Source organism: Eschscholzia californica, unplaced genomic scaffold (assembly GCF_041429995.1).
Source record: "Eschscholzia californica isolate CP2 unplaced genomic scaffold, dmEscCali1.0.p SCAF_3, whole genome shotgun sequence".
Classification (NCBI taxonomy): Eukaryota; Viridiplantae; Streptophyta; class Magnoliopsida; order Ranunculales; family Papaveraceae; genus Eschscholzia; species Eschscholzia californica.
The window spans coordinates 5,756,573-5,778,046 of NW_028238420.1; the positions used below are offsets into that span (position 1 = coordinate 5,756,573).

The following is a 21,474-nucleotide window of genomic DNA, read 5'->3' on the forward strand; positions in this document are numbered from 1 at the left end:
AAACAATTTTGAAAATTTTAAACGAGTCTCAGTTTGCTCTCAACAATTTTGTACATTTCTGAACAAAATTGTTTTTGCTCAAAAATTGGTTTGCAAATATGTTTTGCATTTTGTCTTTTGCATTTGACAAACACAGACTGACACTAACATTTTGGGTAAGGAATTTTTTGACTTGTCTTGTAAATAAAGAAATGGTTTCAGTATTTTTTGTTTTTCTTCCAACTTAAACATTTATAGTAATGCGCTTTTTAGTTTGTCTTTTACAAAAATTGAAATACGTATTTTATCTTTTGTATTTGACAAACTCATTAACGGGCAAATAATATTTTGCCTAATGCACTATATATATATATATTGTTAACAACATCATTATATATACGTTATAAACATTTTATAGCAAGTCAAGACAATTATATATGTTGTCAACATTTTATTAAAAGTCGGGACATTACTACATATGTTGTCAACAGTTTGTAGCAACACAATTGTATATGTTGTCAACAGTTTATAACAACATATTTATATATGTTGTCAACATAGAAGGGTAAAAAGGGTAGTATGAGAAAAATAAGTCTGTTTTGTTAACAACATAATAATATATGTTGTCAACATTTTAAAAAGTACTAAAGAAATAGTTTTTTTACGATAATTTTTTAGTGGGTTTTTCCTATTTGGGCCAATTTTTTGGGCCTTTAACTCATATTTTTTTTTCATTTCGGTGAATAATCAATCAATCCTTATGCAGTTAAATGATTTTCTTTGGCCACGGTCTGGAGAAATAAAAAAATCTCCGAGACATAAAGACTAGACCAATGGAGATTGACTAGGGACCATATTTCTTTTTTAACCCAAAAATAAATCAATCAAATTTTTCTTTTAGCACAAAAATAAACCAAATTTCCTTTTGACCCTTAGTCTTCATCTTCATCTAACCTTCATCAACAATTTCCGATCACCACAACCAATTTATTTTCTTTCTACCTCTGTCTGTCTCCATCCCCCCTTTTTCCCCTCTCTTTCTCATACTTGACAGAGAACTAACAAAATCTGAAATTTGTCCCATAAGATTAATACTATCATCATATTGGAACTGAACCTACAGATTGAGTTACATCTTAAGAAAAAACCAAAGTGCTACGTTAACAATATCACTCAAACTCAAAGTTTATAAACTTTCTTCAGAAACTTTCAAAATTTTGGTAGATTAGGATTTATTTATACAACTAAATTAGAATGAGTCGTAAAAACTAAAATTAAGAACTAGTAATAAAGAAGTAACGAACACAAGAACCTAATTTTAGTAGATGATGGCTTATTTTTTGCCTTAGTAGTAGGCCATTAGCTAATAGCTACATTTGCTGTCTCGACCGAGATTCCGTCTCGGTCTCGATCTCGGTCCAGCCGACTACATAGCGATACACATGCACTGCAAGTTTTGTGCACCGAAACACAAAAGCAATTATTAAAGACGTAAAAAAATAGAGAAATTAAAAGTCTTGAAGAGATGAAAAACAGTAAATAAGATAAGCATGAAAATGCATTTTAGACATCTAAAATTAAGAACTAGTAATAAAGAAGTAACGAACACAAGAACCTAATTTTAGTAGATGATGGCTTATTTTTTGCCTTAGTAGTAGGCCATTAGCTAATAGCTACATTTGCTGTCTCGACCGAGATTCCGTCTCGGTCTCGATCTCGGTCCAACCGACTACATAGCGATACACATGCACTGCAAGTTTTGTGCACCGAAACACAAAAGCAATTATTAAAGACGTAAAAAAATAGAGAAATTAAAAGTCTTGAAGAGATGAAAAACAGTAAATAAGATAAGCATTAAAATGCATTTTAGACATCTAAAATTAAGAACTAGTAATAAAGAAGTAACGAACACAAGAACCTAATTTTAGTAGATGATGGCTTATTTTTTGCCTTAGTAGTAGGCCATTAGCTAATAGCTACATTTGCTGTCTCGACCGAGATTCCGTCTCGGTCTCGATCTCGGTCCAGCCGACTACATAGCGATACACATGCACTGCAAGTTTTGTGCACCGAAACACAAAAGCAATTATTAAAGACGTAAAAAAATAGAGAAATTAAAAGTCTTGAAGAGATGAAAAACAGTAAAGAATGGATTGTGTCACCCTAATCACATTAGGTACAAGGTGTCTCAAGGCCACTTGATGAGTAGCAACTGAAAATGCGTGGCCGCGCTCAAACGGATTAAAAGTTAATCGTTTGTCTTTTACAGTTGTACTCGGATATCAAGAAAGTCTGAATGATGTGACGTATCAGATGGGATACTAAATTGACACGGGAATCGAGGCATTGCACTTGTTCTAAGTCCAAGTGGGAGTCTGAAGGAGTTGAAGGAGATGTCCTTCGACCAAGGTGACAATGCGAACAAATTGTCGGATAGGACAATTGATGTGGAAGATCATCAAGTCCGATTGATTTAGGGATCGTAGAGTTGTAGCTAGAGACCAACTACGATCGTCGAATTACGAAGTAATTCGCGGCTAACTTCGATCGGATCCTACAACGGTTTACACATAAGAGTGACAAATTGATCTAGGATATGACTAGTGGGAGTGAGATATAATCACGGGAGTGTCCCATAAACATATCTCATAGGCCTAAAAAGGAATTAGGCAAAGATAGTACAAAAAGGCCAAAAATAGGGTTTTTGGGCCTAGACCGGTTCGGGTACTTCTAGGACTCGGATTGGGCTGAATTTTGGAGGGTTAGTTGCTGATATAATAAAAATTATATCTGCTAATTTTCGTGGTGTTTGGGCACCTCCTCCTTAGGGAATTGAGAAAATACCAATAGTTGCTATTTTCGACTATTTCCCTAAATCTTATTCTAAAGGGTGTTTTAGGAAACCTAAAAGGAGGTGGATTCTTATTAGGGTTCTATATAAACACTCTTAGGGCAGAGAATAAGGTGTGGAATTTCTCTCTAAGCTTTCTTACTCTACCACATCAAGTAGAGAGGAGAAAGTGAGCTAATTCCCATTACTATCAATCTAGTCAAAAAGAAGGTGTTCTTCTTTTCCAACCACCATTGGTGTGCTAGCTATACAACAAGGTGGGAGATCAAATCGATTGCTCGTGTCCCAAGTAGAGGAGCTACACTTGAAGCTCTTGGTCTTCTTCAATCAATTCAACTAGTTCGAGGGAAAAGCGATTAAGGTAATCTACTATCTCCATTAGATTAATTACTAGTTTTGCATGCGATCCTGGGGATACTAGTGTAGACATTAGATGTCTTATTTCCGCTATAAACACTAGTAGAAGGGTGTAAATCCCTACAGTGGCGTCAGAGCCTCTTGCCATTAACTAGTTTTTGCTAAGAATCGAACTAATTAATATGCTTAATAGTTTGAAAATTGAGTTTATAAAAGTATTTTAAAAGATGTTTTTAAAAGTATTTTAAACTCATAATTTGATGGGATTCAATAAATTTTCAAATTGAGAATCAAATTGATGATTAAAAGTGTTTTAAAAGATTCAATTTCATTGAATTTCAAACTAATCCATGCTTGATTATGTTGATAGTTATATTTAAAAAGGTTTTAAACATAAAATTTGATTAATTATGAATTGGATTCAAAGATTTTTCAAATTGATTTCAAAATTGTTCTTTGAAAAATTTCAAAAACCTAGATTTTGATCCAAAATTGGTTTGATTAAGAGTTGTTTTTTAAATTTTGGAAACTTTTGAAAAACAAAGATTTGGAATTTTAGAAGTGTTCTAAAAAGAGTAGTTTTGAGTTTGGGAAACTCTCAAAACAAATTTGGAAAAATTTAAAAAGTTTCTAAAAGTTTTGAAAATTTTTAGAAGTGTTCTAAAAGGAATTTCAAAAATTTAAGAAAAGGTTTAAAATTGGAAAATAGCAACTTAAAGTTGCATAAGAAAAAAAAAATTTCTTTTTGGAAACTAGGGTTTTGAAAAACCCTAGTGTCCGGCTAGGAAGCTTCCTGGCCGGACCAGAAGCTCCTGGATGCGTCCTCTGGACGCGTCCAGAGCAGCTGCTGAGACGCGTCTTGAAGACGGGACCAGCAGCTGCGACAGAAGCTTCTAGACGCGTCTTGAAGACGCGTCCAGAGCAGCTACTAAGGACGCGTCTTGAAGACGCGACCAGCAGCTGCGAAGGAGCTTCCTGGACGCGTCTAGGACGCGTCCAGAGCACTCGACCAGACGCGTCTGGGAGGTTCTGGGTGTCTCGGACTAGTCCGAGACACCTAATGCTGGTCCGGTCCAGTACCAGACACGTCTAGAACGCGTCTGGTACATGGACTAGCGTCCTGGCTCCGGCCAGGACGAGACCAGGCCTTGATAGGCCTCGGCCAGGACATGCCGGCCCTATGGGCCGTGCTATGTCCGGACCTTGTCCGAGCCCTTTTTTGGGCTTGGGCCGGGACTTGTCTAGGACTTGTCCCGGGCTTTTTCGAGGCTTTTTGGACCACGAAAAGGGACCATCATTCGAGTGGGAGTTTTTGCCAAAAATTTTTTCCGCTTCCAACCAAATAATTCCAAAATCAATCCGGGCCATCCAAGAGCCCAAAACGGATTTCTCTTTAAATTGATTTATGAAATCATTAAGAATCGAACCAATATTTTTTCCGAAATTGACCCGGGCTTTCTCGAGCCCAAAACGGAGTTTTTCTAAAAGATGATTTTAATCATGCATGTATAATTCTTAGCCTTGATATATTATATGATTGCATGTGATGTGAATGCGGGAAACTAGTATGGCCATAGATTTATTTCCTTATTCTTGTTTTAAGCACGGATGGGTGCATGCTTTGTAATTAGTTTTAATTTCAAGTTTATACGATCTGCGAATCGTTAGAGTCTTGTAATTAGAGTTTAGGGTCTATGAGTCCATTGAAGAAACTCGAGGATGAAATCCAAAGGCGAGTGGGAGAAATCAATGGAGGTTCAAAGATGGCGATCCAAGACGAACCAAAAGGCGAAACAAGAAGAAAACCAAGGGAGATTAGATCTTCTAGGTTAGGGGCCATACTAGGATCCATGTCTGCTTGATTTACTTTCTCGTGCGCATTTACTTACTTATTTACGCTTTATGTCGTGGATGTTAGTTAGGCTAAATAGTTCACTATAACAAACGCCAGACTAGCGTAAAAGTCCCCAAAAGTAATCTTGAGTAATCGCCTATCCAGATTAAGACACTCGTTGCGCCCTTGTTCGAGGAAGGTGGGTCGGCCTTCGCAGAGTACCTCCTCTACCTTGGGACAATGCGGGTAGGCCTATAGAAGAGGCCTACACGTCTAAATGGTTCTACTCAACGAGATCAGCAAGAGAGTCTTGGATACTCGAGGCAAAAGGATAGATTAGTCATTCATTAATGAAATTTATCAACCAAGAGTCATAAGGTATGATCAGTGAAGTAGTTCACTCACCCGGAACGACGGAGTCAAAGGGTAGGGCCTTCGTCCGCTTTACTTCGAAGAACTGGGGTCTTGGAATCACTTATTCAATCGGGGACGATTTTTATTGAATAATGTGGGAAAACTAATGTTTTTCAAAAACTATAACGAGTTTTAAAACTTTGCCATTTCTTTTATGTAGTTCAAAGATGACAAAAGATATTTTCAACTTCCGCTCACTTCTCGACAAGGAGAAGCTGAATTAGCACAACTTCCTTGACTGGGAAAGGAACCTAGGAATAGTTCTCAGGATGGAAGGAAAGCAACATGTACTAGAAACTCCAATTCCTGTATTGGATGATAATTCGACTAAAGAAGAGATAGATGAAGAAAGGAGTGTGCGGAAAAAGGCAGAGCCCGTAACTTGCTTAATGCTAGCAACCATGGAACCGACTCTGCAAGAGCAGTTCATAGACATGGATGCTTACTCCATGATGCGACAACTTCGGGAAATGCTCCAGAAACAGTCGAGATTGGAGAGGTTTGAAACCTCTAAATGCGCCTTGAAAAGGGAAAACCAGTTGGGCCTCATGTTCGCCAAATGATCAGGCTCATAGGCAAGCTGGCTAAACTAGGTTTCCCTTATAGCCAACAAACGGCTACCGACACTATCCTTCACTCCCTCCATAGTGGTTTTAATCAGTTTAAGATGAACTACAACATGAATGGATGGGATAAAACGTTGGAGGAACTTCATTCTATGCTTCTAACAGCCGAAAAGGACGTCGCTATAGTGGAGACTAAGAAGGACGTTCTTATGGTACAAAAGGACAAAGGGTTCAAGAAAGGTGGAAAACAGAAGAAGAAAACCGCGTCAAAAGGTAAGAGCAAACGAATTGCCAAACCTAAAGACAAAGGTCCTCCTCCTGACACCAAATGTTTCTACTGTGATGGCAAGGGCCACTGGAAAAGAAACTGCCCTAAGTTCTTGGAGGACAAAAAGAATGGAACAGTAGCTTCCAATTCAGGTATAAACAGTTAACTTATCAAATACTGTAAAATTCCCAAATTATGGTATGTAATACCTAAAATTGCCCTTTCATTATGAATGAACAGGCGCAGCTGGGAACTGAGTATTTGGCTAAGGAAGACAAGATCCAAGAGGGAGCAGAAGCCTCGACTGCTAAGGATGCTGAAAGGGATCGAAGTCTACTTTAGGCACTATTCTAGATTAATCGTTTTTCTAGTTTTTTAACATCATCTCTGTACTAAGTATTATGGAGAATCAATAAAGAATTTTATTTCTAAATTGAGATGTTAATAAGTGCTAAGTTTAACAAACTATACCAAAAGATTCTAAACTTGGTCAAAAACCTATAAGATAGGTTCATCCCAATCGAAAGGGATGAGGACAACAAGTCCACTATAACCAAAACATGAATCAAACTGACAAGAAAGAAAGCCTTGAGTCAAAAACAGAGATTGATCTTCAAACGTACTTCTAACCTATCCATATTTGGAGTGTCCAAAAGGATTAAGATGAAGAACACGAATCAAACTCTATCCTCCAAAATCCATTTAGTCTAGACATAGCTTCTCACAAAACTACCAAAATTCCGTCTAACAGCTAAGCTTGTAAAAGCATTACAAAACTAGCTAATATCTGACGCAATTTCTTTTAAAAGAAATTTGGGCTTCTTCCATAACTAATCAAGAGAACAAAGTGTTTGTTGCTCATGATAGTATTCTTCTAATAATTAGCACACCTAGTAGTCTGGGAGAAAACACTAATTATTAAAAGAATAAGTGGGAGAAAAGTACAAGTCGATTTAATTCGATCATGAGAAAAATCATGGAGGGTCATGAAGAACAATCATGAAACTTGTACAAATCGATTAAATTCGACCAAGAGCAACAAACTGCGACTCCTTGGAAAAGGAAAGGTTAAAGATATGATCTTATAAACCCACCGCACAAAAGCGAATGTCATTCGCCGGAGAACTCTCAAAACAAGTGAAAGTGTCTCTAAAGGAACATCTCAAAGTAGTTGAGAAAATTCCAAATTGTTGTTCAAAAGCCCTAAAAGGTCAAATCTCAAAGACACAGAAAATAAAGGTTATTTCTGAAGAGATAAAAGACCTGCGCAGAAACGGAAACTGACTCTAGATTTTGGCTAGAAGCCAAAATCATCGTGGAATCCATATCTCGTCAAGACATGAAGCTTGATAATTTAAGTCAACAAAAGACCTAAATTGGTTTTCCAAAATAGAAAACTGAGAAGGATGGAAACATTCGTGTTTCCCGAAACGAGACAAGAAGAATAAAGATTCTTCCAATCAAGTTATGTCCACAAGCATGCTTCAGAAATCTATCGACGGATTAAAAGCACGCAAGAGTTAGAATCTTCGATTCAAAAGGCAATCAGAGAAATTTGATTCCTGGAGAATGAAGAAAATCTTGAATCACGAGTTTCAAGAAGGTAAGTGGGAGTAAACAAACCTTCCGGGTCCGTATGCAGAGTACATACAAAAGATTGAGTACGACATAAGGTGTTGTATAACAGTAACGAACTGACTCAATAAAGGACCACACACAAAAGGATAAAATGCCATTTTGGGCATCTGAAGATCTATAAGCATAGATCAAAAGGATGATAGGATTAGAGAGACTCAGTACGCTGAGATGCTTGAGATCCGAAACAGAAAATCTAAGACTCGGAAAGTCTAAAAGAATTTCGACCCAAAAACTCATGACAGAGGGCGTTGCAAAACTCGGAGTCTAAAAGACACCAATGAGCTAGCACGCATGAGAGAGACATTTATGTTCGAAAACGTAAAGTCAATCATGTTGGACATGATTAGCATTTAAACATCCGAATTCGGATTGGAAAACCGAAACACTACTTAGTACATCCTAGAAGGCTAAAGGATGAAGTAGTACAAAATTGAACATGTCATCGAAGCAAACTTCCAGACATGGAAGGAAAGTAGGCTAAAAGTGTTTTAAGCCGGGAACTGTTGCAAATACTACACAAAGAATTAAAGGCCTTAAATCTAGTAAAGATTACTAGATATTATCAAGGTTGAAGATAGTAATCTTCAAATTAATTGATAATAAGCAAAGTTTAAAACCGACTACCACGGTAGTCAAACTAAACTGTCACCTAAGGCATAGTATGAGATTCATACACAGTCTAAGGCATGAGGTATAATTTTAAACCTCGACAAGTAAAACTGAGTGGGTAAAAGGAGTTTTACGGAAGAGGCTCAGATTTACAACTCTCGTTATCAGAAATAATAAGAATTATTTCACCAGTCGTCTAAACTTGGTTTAGTGTTTAAACGACAGTCCATCGATAATAAAACGTTCCGAATAGGTTTGTCAGATACGTGATCTGATGAATGAAACCCTATTAAGTGAACTTGGAATAATTATTATCAAAAATCCCTGGTCCAGGTCATTGCATGGACAACAATGACTCACGAAGACTAGCACGGGAGTCGATGGGATAGCGCAGTTTCATGGGCTATATGAATAGTATATTCTATTCGACTACGTGGGTGTGTAAAAGGTTTATACACTGGATAACCCTCAAATGAGAAGTACATCACTTGTGATGAACGTCAATACTTCTCATAAAGACAATTGGAGAGATTCCTCAAAACATGAGTGTTCCACTCATCTTATGTAAGGAATGCCCGACTTTGGTTCCGTTAAACGCCGCGCCGTAAAAGGAGGTTATAAAGGCGGATACTGGGAAGGACAGGATAGACATGAAGTTAAGTGGGAGTGCAAGAATGGATTGTGTCACCCTAATCACATTAGGTACAAAGTGTCTCAAGGCCATTTGATGAGTAGCAACTGAAAATGCGTGGCCGCGCTCAAACGGATTAAAAGTTAATCGTTTGTCTTTTACAGTTGTACTCGGATATCAAGAAAGTCTGAATGACGTGACGTATCAGATGGGATACTAAATTGACACGGGAATCGAGGCATTGCACTTGTTCTAAGTCCAAGTGGGAGTCTGAAGGAGTTGAAGGAGATGTCCTTCGACCAAGGTGACAATGCGAACAAATTGTCGGATAGGACAATTGATGTGGAAGATCATCAAGTCCGATTGATTTAGGGATCGTAGAGTTGTAGCTAGAGACCAACTACGATCGTCGAATTACGAAGTAATTCGCGGCTAACTTCGATCGGATCCTACAACGGTTTACACATAAGAGTGACAAATTGATCTAGGATATGACTAGTGGGAGTGAGATATAATCACGGGAGTGTCCCATAAACATATCTCATAGGCCTAAAAAGGAATTAGGCAAAGATAGTACAAAAAGGCCAAAAATAGGGTTTTTGGGCCTAGACCGGTTCGGGTACTTCTAGGACTCGGATTGGGCTGAATTTTGGAGGGTTAGTTGCTGATATAATAAAAATTATATCTGCTAATTTTCGTGGTGTTTGGGCACCTCCTCCTTAGGGAATTGAGAAAATACCAATAGTTGCTATTTTCGACTATTTCCCTAAATCTTATTCTAAAGGGTGTTTTAGGAAACCTAAAAGGAGGTGGATTCTTATTAGGGTTCTATATAAACACTCTTAGGGCAGAGAATAAGGTGTGGAATTTCTCTCTAAGCTTTCTTACTCTACCACATCAAGTAGAGAGGAGAAAGTGAGCTAATTCCCATTACTATCAATCTAGTCAAAAAGAAGGTGTTCTTCTTTTCCAACCACCATTGGTGTGCTAGCTATACAACAAGGTGGGAGATCAAATCGATTGCTCGTGTCCCAAGTAGAGGAGCTACACTTGAAGCTCTTGGTCTTCTTCAATCAATTCAACTAGTTCGAGGGAAAAGCGATTAAGGTAATCTACTATCTCCATTAGATTAATTACTAGTTTTGCATGCGATCCTGGGGATACTAGTGTAGACATTAGATGTCTTATTTCCGCTATAAACACTAGTATAAGGGTATAAATCCCTACAATGGACTTGTTGTTTGACACATAAGGGACACTTTTCTTGTGTCATGACACCTAATGACACCTAATGGACTTGTTGCTTGACACATAAGGGGACACATGACACCCATGTAGTGACTTGTACAAACTCTATGATGGATTAGAGAATTGTACTAGTATAAATAGAGATGGAGTATAAGATGATAGTTATGCTCTTGCTCATTAACTCAAACTAGTCTCTCCATCGCTAGTGCTTGAAGAATAGAAGAGAAAAGAGTATACAAGTTCATCTTGTAGAAAGTAAGGGGTTAAGCTTATTGAAGTAAGGAGCTTATATTGGTTATAAGGAGCTTATATTCGTTACAGTAAGAAGTTGTTTCTAATCTCTACAATGGAGAAAGGTATGTAATTATTTCATGTTAATAATTACCTAATGTTCATATTTCCATATTGATTTTGTGACAAACATGAGTCCCTAGATTGTTGTGTGTCCATGAGAAAATTTTGAATTACTAACTTGTCTCATGAACACTACTTAGAGAATGCATTAACATGTGGTATCAAAGCTATGGGTGTGGACTTCATGTTTGTTCAAAATCGTTTTGGCAAATTATCGGATTTTAATCTACTTTTTGTTGCCATATTGAAAATATATTTTAAGAAGCTATATGAGTTGATTTTTGAAACTTAAAATCTTTTTGTATTAAGGAAGTCATGTAATTTCATAAGATTTCTTTTAATTGAGTTAAAAGTTATTAAAACCCACTAATGAGTTTTGGTTTTGATTTAAGAGAACCTTTCTTTATGTCTTTTATCGCCGTATGAATTTTCGATAAAAACTAGCTAAAGGTTAATTTTAGAACTTCTAAGAAGACAATATTAAAGTTCATTATGTTGGCTAATTGAAGTTTTGTTATAGTCAAATAATGAAGTACATGTAAATGGGGGCCAATACGTCGTGGGCAACCGTTTTTCTTATATGGACAACTATCTTATGTAGACAACAAAAATAATTAATATTTTTATATGGACACCAGTTTCTAAGGGGACAATTCTCTATTGTTTCCACTCAAGTCCTCTTAGAATTAGATGTATTATTTTAACACCTCCCTCTTTTCTCATAAACCCTAAGTAAGTTTGGTCTTCTTCTACTGTGACGCCCCATGCCCCATAAATAGGCACGAGCACGCCCCGGCAATTCACAGACGAACCGAAAATTTGGCAGCATCTACTCTGTAAATCGAACCGGTCGCACCTGTAGAACCTGTCATGCAAACCATACATTCGCATACACAAACACAATGGAAGCTAAAATGAAACTAAAATTAAACTAACAGACTCTGGTTCAAAACCGAACCACCAGAACTCACTTAACTCATCCTTCACAAATCCATACATCCTTGTACAACTTATGTGATACATATATATGTTATATGGTTCTTCGTGAAATAAAATATAACTTGAAGCTAAAGAAGACCAAAGTAAAAAGAAATAACACCACAGTGGCACCCCGCCACTACCGCTGCAATCCATCTGCTAACCCTGCCACTGCAGATGATTCTAACTAAGAACCTGCATACTAAGAACTGGTAGGGGGTCAGTAACTCATCGACATGAGTTAAACTGGTAGAGGAGTCCCAAAACAAAACTGCGATAAACTTTTTCTCGAGTAAAACATGCACACATATAAATATATATCAATCCTAATATTAGCATACAATAGCAGACTTAACTGCCCACCCTTGGTATGCCTCTCAATTAACAGGGAGTTACCCAGAGAATTCTATAGTACTTTGGCTAGTACCGTCCCATACCGGCACTAACCAAGGTACTCAAATTCTCTCGAGAAAGTGGCTTACCCCTAGGTAGGTAAGCCCCTCTCCCACTAGGAGACTCCACAGTCATTGAAAAGCTAACCTCGTGATAAATATATACACCTAGCTTAACTAGATACGTTTTAGCTTCACCGAAGTCGAATAGTCAGGTCGTCCCTCCAGTATTCGTGTTGGGACGAAAAGCATATTCTCATCGGACCCTAGCATGCAACTATTTCTTCTGGTTTTGGAAAAGCATTTATTGTGTCAACAACCGAAATAATACTCTTTTCTTGTGAAAACATCCTTCACCCACAATCTCAGCAGATTCGGAACTCACCCATTACGCCCTCGACTGAGATAGGCTTTTTGAAACATTACTTATCTTATCACACACAGAAGTGGCACAACCAAGAGTCATATCATACGTGCAGAGGGATCCCAATCACCAAACCAGTCGGGCGGTCAGAGGTGTACAGCCACTGAACCCCGAGGGTAAGAACAAACAGGCTTACAGTCCAATCGAGCGGTCAAGGGTAGCAAATCCCTGAGCCCCGAGAGTCCAACCTAAACGAGAATCCTGGCCAGAGAGTGGAGCACTACAACTTCCAAGACCCTCATGACTCGTCTCAGTCCACTTCACCAATCACATACAACATACAAAATCTTTATGTTTTCAAAACATCGATTATCACAAAGCAGTTCAAAACTATCACTTTGAAAGTCATTTACGAGTAAAACTCATCAAAACAACTCATCGATAATCCCAATAAACAATACAAGCTTCATCGTAAAACAATTACCGAAATAGGCATAATCTACGTTGTAAACCTCATTGAAATCAACAGTATAAATCATGCATATATGATCACCTACCATCTACACATAATGATGCATGCATATCTCTACTTCTAGCATGAAGCTAGACAATAATATAAAAGAAAACAAGAGGTATCCCCTACCTAGCGATTCAGGACTACGTCCTCATCCGCTTTGCTTCGAGCATCTCGCCCCCAACTCATTTCGGCTTTCCTTCCGACACCCTAGACAAAGATAAACCTTAGATGCTTCGAGAAGAATCTTAACATAACACAAATAACTCCGAAAGAACCATAAGAAAAAGAAATACCAATAAGATTTGACTCGCATTAACGTCGGAAGACCCCGAGTGACTATTCTGTCTTAGATTGATTCCCATCACAATTCTAATCCACTTCGATCTTACCATACATCGTTGGAAAGCTAATTCAATTTCTAACATTTCTTTAATTAAGGTCTCGACCAAATTCCAAGTGTATAACCTCAAAACGAACAAAATAGACGCAGCAGTGCATCAGTCTTCCCCGAATGCTCGTTGTTCACTCTAACGGCCATAATTCCCTCATCCGAACTCGAAACGACTATTTCCATACCATTCTGGAATCGACACAAGACGAGATAAAATATTGAAGAAGACTCAAGCAGCATTTCAAACATCTATGACTAGCTACAACAGTAAAACAGTGAGCAGCTCTCGGATTTGCTAAACTGCGTGCTTCTCGCCAAAACAGTCGTAACTCTCTCGTCCGAACTCGGAACAACTTGTATCATACCATTCTGGAAAGCTAAGATCCTAAACTACGACTCTCGTGTTTGTGGAAAGTCCATTTGGGTACTCTACAAGACCCAAATTGTCACATAACAGACTGTACTGTACAATCTTTTGTTTCAGCTCAATCCAATAGAATTTGCAACTTCCCTCAACCTTACCTTCTACCATGCCCTTCTCTATACTTAGGAATTGAACACCATAACATGCACTCAGAAAAATCCCCAAATTTCCAGATCATAAAACCCTAGAATCTAAGAACAAGATAATTAACTCATCAAAACTATAATTTTTACCTTAACTTGGATGTTATTGATTTGTTTCTTCATATCTTCATCAATTTCTCCCAAACTTCCTACAAATTAGAATGAGAAACCCTATTACATCTCCATTTACAGAAATATTGGATTCTAGAGAGAGAAGTCATGAGTTTCTTACCAAAAGTCCATAAAACCTCGTTCAATGCACATCTTGAAACTTGAATTCAACAAAAGCAAGGTTATCCCTATGAAATTCCACCCGAAATCCTTTGTTCTTCGACTGATTCATCTCCAAATAGGAACCCCAACTTGAAAACGAGGAGCAGCTCATACCAATCTGATTTTGTCCCTTAAACAGCCGAATTTATACTTAAGTCCCTCGATTTGTCCGGATTGCAAGACACCCCCAATCTTTCACGATTTGCAGATTAAACCCTTATTTTGACCCGACCCAATTGTCAAATAGTCCTTCATCACACCTCATACATTATCTTATTTAAGCCGAAAACTTGGGATGTTACATCTACTACTTCATCTTCATCATCGACCCAAAATTCTAGAGAGATAATTTTTTTGGAGAAGATTATGACAGTCCATTGATGATAAAACATTCCGAATAGGTTTGTCAGACACGTGATCTGATGAATGAAACCCTATTAAGTGAACTTGGAATATTTATTATCAAATCCCTAGTCCAGGTCATTGCATGGACAACAATGACTCGTGAAGACTAGTACGGGAGTCGATGGGATAGCGCAGTTTCATGGGCTATAGGAATAGTGTATTCGATTCGACTACGTGGGTGTTTAAAAGGTTTATACACTGGATAACCCTCTAATGAGAAGTACATCACTCTTGATGAATGTCAAATACTTCTCAAAAGACAATACTGAAGAGATTCCTCAAAACATGACTGCTCCACTCATCAACTTATGTAAGGAATGTCCGACTTTGGTTCCGTCAAACACCGCGCCGTAAAAGGAGGTTATAAAGACAGATACTGGGAAGGACAAGAGAGACATGAAGTTAAGTGGGAGCGCAAGAATGGATTGTGTCATCCTAATCGCATTAGGTCAAAAGTGTCTCAAGGCCACTTGATGAGTGACAACTGAAAATGCGTGGTCGCGCTCAAACGGATTAAGAATTAATCGTTTGTCTTTTACAGTTGTACTCGGAGATCAAGAAAGTCTGAATGACGTGACGTATCAGATGGGATACTAAATTGACACGAGAATCGAGGCATTGCACTTGTTCTAAGTCCAAGTGGGAGTCTGAAGGAGTTAAAGGAGATGTCCTTCGATCAAGATGGCAATGCGAGCAATATGTCGGCTAGGACAATTGATGAAGAAGATCATCAAGTCCGATTGATTTAGGGGTCGTAGTGTTTAGCTAGAAACCAACTACGATCGTCGAATTACGAAATAATTCGCGGCTAACTTCGATCGGAGCCTACATCGGGTTACACATAAAAATTTGTATTTAATCGGATGATATGACTAGTGGGAGTGTGATATAACATTGAGAATGTCCCATAAACATATCTCACAGGCCTAAATAGAATTTGAGCAAAAGATAACAAAAGACCCGAAATAAGGGTTTTGGGCGTAGACCGATTCGGGTACTTCTAGGATTCGGATTGAGCTGAATTTTGGATGATTAGTTTCTGATATAATAAGCATTATATCTGCCAATTTTCGTGGTGTTTGGACACCTCCTCCTTAGGGAATTCAGAAAATATCAATAGTTGCTATTTTCGACAATTTCCCTAAATCTTATTCTAAAGGGTGTTTGAGGAAACCTAAAAGGAGGTGGATTCTTATTAGGGTTCTATATAAACACTCTTAGGGCAGAGAATAAGGTGTGGAATTTCTCTCTAAGCTTTCTTACTCTACCACATCAGGTAGAGAGGAGAAAGTGAGCTAATTCCCATTAACTATCTATCCAGTCAAGAAGAAAGGTGTTCTTCTTTCCAACCACCATTGGTGTGCTAGCTAAACAACAAGGTGGGAGATCAATTTGATTGCTCGTGTCCCAAGTAGAGGAGCTACGCTTGAAGCTCTTGATCTTCTCATAAGCAATTGGAAAGGTTCGAGGGAAAACTAGCGATAAGGTATTTATCTTTCTAGTTTTACTTAGTATTATTATGGGCTTATGCATGTGATCCTGAGAATACTAGTGTAGACATTAGATGTCTTATTTCCGCTATGAACACTAGTAGAAGGGTGTAAATCCCAACAGTACTTTGATTCAAATTTCATACAGAAATGCTACATTGAAATTTCCGGTGACCTAACCAACGCCACATCCAGTCAGCAAGGTGACGTGGATGTGGTTGAATATTTGACTGGAGAATCTGAAATTCTTTTGTTTTTTACTAAATAGAATCACTTCTATTGCGGGCAGACTCGAATGCTTTAAAGTCTGATTACGCTAAGCTTTTTGTTTTAATAGTTAATATTATCTGCTCAAGGTATGCAATTATAGACAATGTTATACCATTTTTTTATGACATAGGATGATAAACTCAAATTCACGCCGAACGAACGAGTTTATCGACTAAAGGGTCTCTGATCATTCACCATTTTTCTCAAAGCCTTGCACAAGCTATTGGTTAGAGATCTCAAAGATTCCGTCAACTTAATTGTTTACTCATGCATGAAGTTCTACCTTCTGCTTGGGCTTGCTAAATTTACGCGGCGATCTTCCTGTCTGTGTGTGTATTTGTATATTCTAATTGATTTGTGATTTGTTACTGTCTATAAAACACTGGGATTTGGTCCTTGGTCCCTTGGAGGAAGCTTATATTGCTCATGCCTCTTTAGTGAATCAAACATAGAGATCCAAATACTTAATTAAACAGGAGCCATGTTGAGCGAGGGGGAATGGAGTGCTCCTGTATTCCACAATGGTGTTTGGTTTGTTAAAATGCATCAAGAATTGTGTTTTCGGGGGTACAAGATTCACCCAGATAGGAGTCACAAACTCTGAGATGGGTGATTTGCGATTCTATTTCCCTCTAGGGTCTAGAGTGTAACATCCCATGTTTTCAAGGTTATTTGAAGGAATACTTAACATTTGGGTCAAGTCAAAACAGGGGCTAAATCAGCAAATAGTTCAAATTAGGGGGTATTTTGAAATTATCATAAAACTAGGGACTAATCAGAAATTTCGGGAGACTTCTTAAAAGAAAGAAAAATCAGACTTTTCTTCTTATCTGTTCGATGGAAAGGGTTAGGGTTTTGGCGGATCACGAGTGTTTAGGTGGAATTTTGTATGGGGATTGATGTTTTTATCGAATTCAAGCTTTCCAAAAGTGATCTAGTATGGTTTTGTAAAATTTGTGGTAAGAAATTCATACTCTCTCTAGAAATCCAATTTTCTGTAATTGAGTTTTATAGAAATTGATTGGGTTTCATCAAAGGAGAAGACACCTTGAGCTCAAATATCTTATTGTAAAAGAGGAGGTTCGGAAACATACAGTAGTTGTAGAACATATTAGTACCATGTGTATGGTAGCTGATCTACTTACTAAGGGTTTGGTATCTAAGACCTTTAAGGAACATGTTGCAACGATGGGTCTTAGTAATCCTTGTATTGTAGTGGATTGATATGTATGTGAGTTTCTACAAATACTAACGAGATCTCATGAATATTATGTTTCCAAATTCTTGTTTGCTCATATGTGCATAAACGAAATGAGTGAAAGTGACAAGAAAGTCTTGATTAGACAGGAACAGTCTTAATCAGACATAGTTGAATTGAAACAAAACCACTTGTGTACTTGGTTTTGTATCTAATCTCCAATAAGGTAATGTTAGAAAGTTGCTAATGTCGTGGTACATGGAAGGAAATGTGTCACTTTAAGAGATGTAACAGCCATGACTCGCATTAGTAGCCTACCTGTAAATGTGGTTGTGTTCACTAGATATAAATTGGGTTATTTTACGCGCGTGTATGTTTTGAGCTTAAACCTTAGCCAAGTCATTTACTAAAGACTTCATCAAAAAAAAAAAAAAAAAGTCATTTACTAAAGGTTTTAAATGATCTTCGAAAACCCTTATGTTTTTGTTTTCGATTATATGGTCCAAGTGGGTGAATGTAAACGTGGGTTATGTCCATGCAAGGCCCATTGGCCAATTTTCATGAACAAGACCCATTAGTATGTCCCATACAATAAGACCATGTTTAGACTTGTTGGGCTAAAGGTTTGTTGGGCTCATAAAACTCATTTATTTATTGAATCTATGAACACCAACTATGTTGTTTGACAACAAAATAAATCTATAAACATAAGGGACACTTGTCTTGTGTCTACACTTAGTGGATTGTTGTTTGACACATAAGGGGACACTTGTCTTGTGTCTACGCCTAATGGCGTGTTGTTTGACACATAGGGGGATACTTGTCTCGTGTCTACATCTAATGGCTTGTTGTTTGACACATAAGGGGGCACTTGTCTCGTGTCTACACCTAATGGCTTGTTGTTTGACACATAAGGGGACACTTTCCACCCATGTAGTTTCTTATACAAACTCTATGATGGATTAGAGACTTGTATAAATAGAGATGGAGAGTAAGATGATAGCTATGCTCTTGCTCATAAACTCAAGCTAGTCTCTCCATCACTAGTGCTTGAAGAATAGAAGAGAAAAGAGTATACAAGTTCATCTTCTAGGAAGTAAGGAGCTTATATTTAAAGTGTAAGAAGTTATTTCTAATCTCTACAATGGAGAAAGGTATGTAATAATTTCATGTTGATAATTACTTAATGTGCATGTTTCAATATTGATTTTGTGACAACCATGAGTCCCTAGATTCTTGGGTGTTTATGAGAATTTTAAATTACTAATTTGTTTCATAAACACCACTTATAGAATGATCAACAGACAAACATCTAAATCAAGGTAATTCCTTAACTTGATGATAGAATTTACTTATTTTAAAATTCTAAGATTTTCATGATCTGAAAATTTGGGGATTTTCATAGCTCAGATAACTCTAGGGGTTATGCTGTTAGAATCATGTAATTTTGGAACTTATGCATAAGTTAGAGAAGTTAATTGGGTTAGTTTAATGATCGAACGACAATTTCAAAGGATTGTACAGTGCAGTCTGTTGTCGTACAATCTGGGCCTTGTAGAGTTCTCAGACGGACTTTCCCGGAAAACGAGAGTTTTAGCTTAGGATGTTAGCTTTTCGAAAAGGTATGGCACAAGTTAGTTGGATCTCGGACGAGGAAGTTTCGACTGTTTTATCGAGCAGCGCGCTATTCAGTAAACATGAAATCTGCTTACTATTTTACTGTTTTAACTAGTCGTAGAGGTTCCATAATGATGTAGACGCAGCGGAAATATAAAAACGATAAATAAAGTAAATGAAGAACGGTAAAATAACTGAATAAACTGAATAAACTATAAACTTTGATTTGGTTTTTCTCTTCAATATGAATAATAAAATAGATTAGACCTCCTTTTATAGGATATAAGACTTTCCTAGATAGACTAAAACTAGGATTCCTAAATAATAAAATACTTAAAACATAGAAACTTTAAAATAAAGAAATACCAATTTAAAGTAACTTCCTAATCCTATACTAACTAGGACTACTATTATGGTCGAATAGGATGTGGGCACGCGTGGACGTGGGCCCACATGTTATGCGCCTGCATCAGCACCCTGTTCCCCAGAAGGTTCGTCCCGAACCGATTTCGATGAAGAAAACAAGTTGATACACCCGCAGACGATGAACTTTGTCGTGGCGATCCGTAATTCCCACTTCGAATGAAGTTTGCACTGGAATGGAAGGATACTAATGTGCAAGTAATCGTCAACCTCGTACCCAAACTCATATGCCAATGATTCTCGCAAAATTAACCTTAGTGAATAAATAATGTTCATCTCGCCATCTTCCCACGGTAGGCTCGACCACTTAATCTTCAAGAAAGTGTGAAGTACTATGAGCAAGTGTGAAGTAAGAGTAATTGTAACAAATTTCCAAAATACTTCATCAATAGCCAAAGTATAAGCATAACCATCGCTAACTAAGATATCGATATGGAACCATGTAGTGTAGATATGCCACGCAAAATTGACTTTTCCAAGTTCATCTTCATGTAGTTTATGTACTCTAACGTGATCAATACCTGGAGCCCACTGTTTGTTTTCTTCAATTGATATGTGAAACCTAGATGGAAGTTGTTCAATTGGTATGTGATCTTTGACCATTGAGTATAGGTTCATTGTAAGAATTGGAAAATTGATCCTCTTTTTCTTAATTGTTTGAAGAAAATTTTGTAGGAAGAGATTTGATAGAGAAAGCGGCGATGTGGGACATAATTGATTCGGAAAAATTTTATGATTCGAAACAACTAATTCTTCTCCCGGAATTATATACGGATCAAATAAATTGTCGGAGATTGTGTTATCCGATTGGATATCTTCTTCACTTTCATCACCATGGTTTCTCATGCGATTAGATGATCTCAAAACACACCTTATTGCCGTGCTCCCGACAGAAAACACTGTCTCAACATCAACTAACTTACCTTCCTTCAAAAATTGACGAAGTATAGTTTGAAAAGTAGCAGTATCTGGTTTATACTTATCTTTCTCCATGTCAGATAAAAGTGAATAACCAGAACTAGGAGTACCAGATTTATAAAGACCCATAACAACGGAATCATAAGTATCAATATTTGGCTTACGATTATAAATTTTGGGGGATTCATGAAAAAAACTATTTACCTCATCATATTTGTTTGCAAGAACACCAGCTAAAATAAGAGAATTTAGGGTTTTAGTTGATAGAGAAATACCTATATGTTCCACTTGCTGAAAAGTCGTGATAGAGTTGTCACCAATTCCAGTGCGACCATATATATTAATAACCCGAGTCAAACATCGTTCAATGTGGAGATCAGGAAGAGATTTGAATTCTTCTAGAAAAGAAGGAATTCCATGAAGAGGTTTGTCATGTTTGAGTTTTGACATTGTAGTCGAAAAAGTGGTTCCATTGAGATGACCATTGGGATGGAGAATTGCGGTTCGGAAAATATCGAGATTTCTTTTATCATCTTCATCATAGATTAGTGGCTCAAAATATTGGAGTTTTGGATTAGTAAGTTCAATATTTGTCATTGCTAGGTTTTTGGTTGACGGTTCGAAGGAAGACGGAGGTGATTGTTCTTTAGTAGGGCTTGAATCAGAACCAACCTTATCTTTGCTTATGTTATCTTCGACCTTCTCTTCTTCTACTTCCAAGGAAGAGTCATCTTCTTCTTCTGCAACTTCATCTTCTTCGCAATCTTCTTTTTCTATTTCTTTTTCCCGATCGCACGGTAAAATAGGCGAAGAAGATGGTTCACGTATTATTGTTTTGAGGTCATCACAGATATGTTGAATCTTAGCTGAATCGGACAGTAGTGAATGAACTGTTTCGGCAAAAGTTGGTTGTGGTGGATAA

At 37.5% G+C, this 21,474-nt stretch overlaps 1 long non-coding RNA gene across 1 annotated transcript; it reads right to left on the minus strand.

Annotated features, from left to right (window-relative positions):
- Positions 1 to 11,654: 11,654 nt before the first annotated feature.
- Positions 11,655 to 14,339, minus strand: LOC147547965 (uncharacterized). Its single transcript, XR_015238701.1, has 4 exons — positions 14,191 to 14,339; positions 14,049 to 14,107; positions 13,127 to 13,207; positions 11,655 to 11,936 (listed from the first exon to the last, which is right to left on the minus strand). It is a non-coding gene; the product is annotated as an uncharacterized LOC147547965 (long non-coding RNA).
- Between the last annotated feature and the right edge of the window lie 7,135 nt (positions 14,340 to 21,474).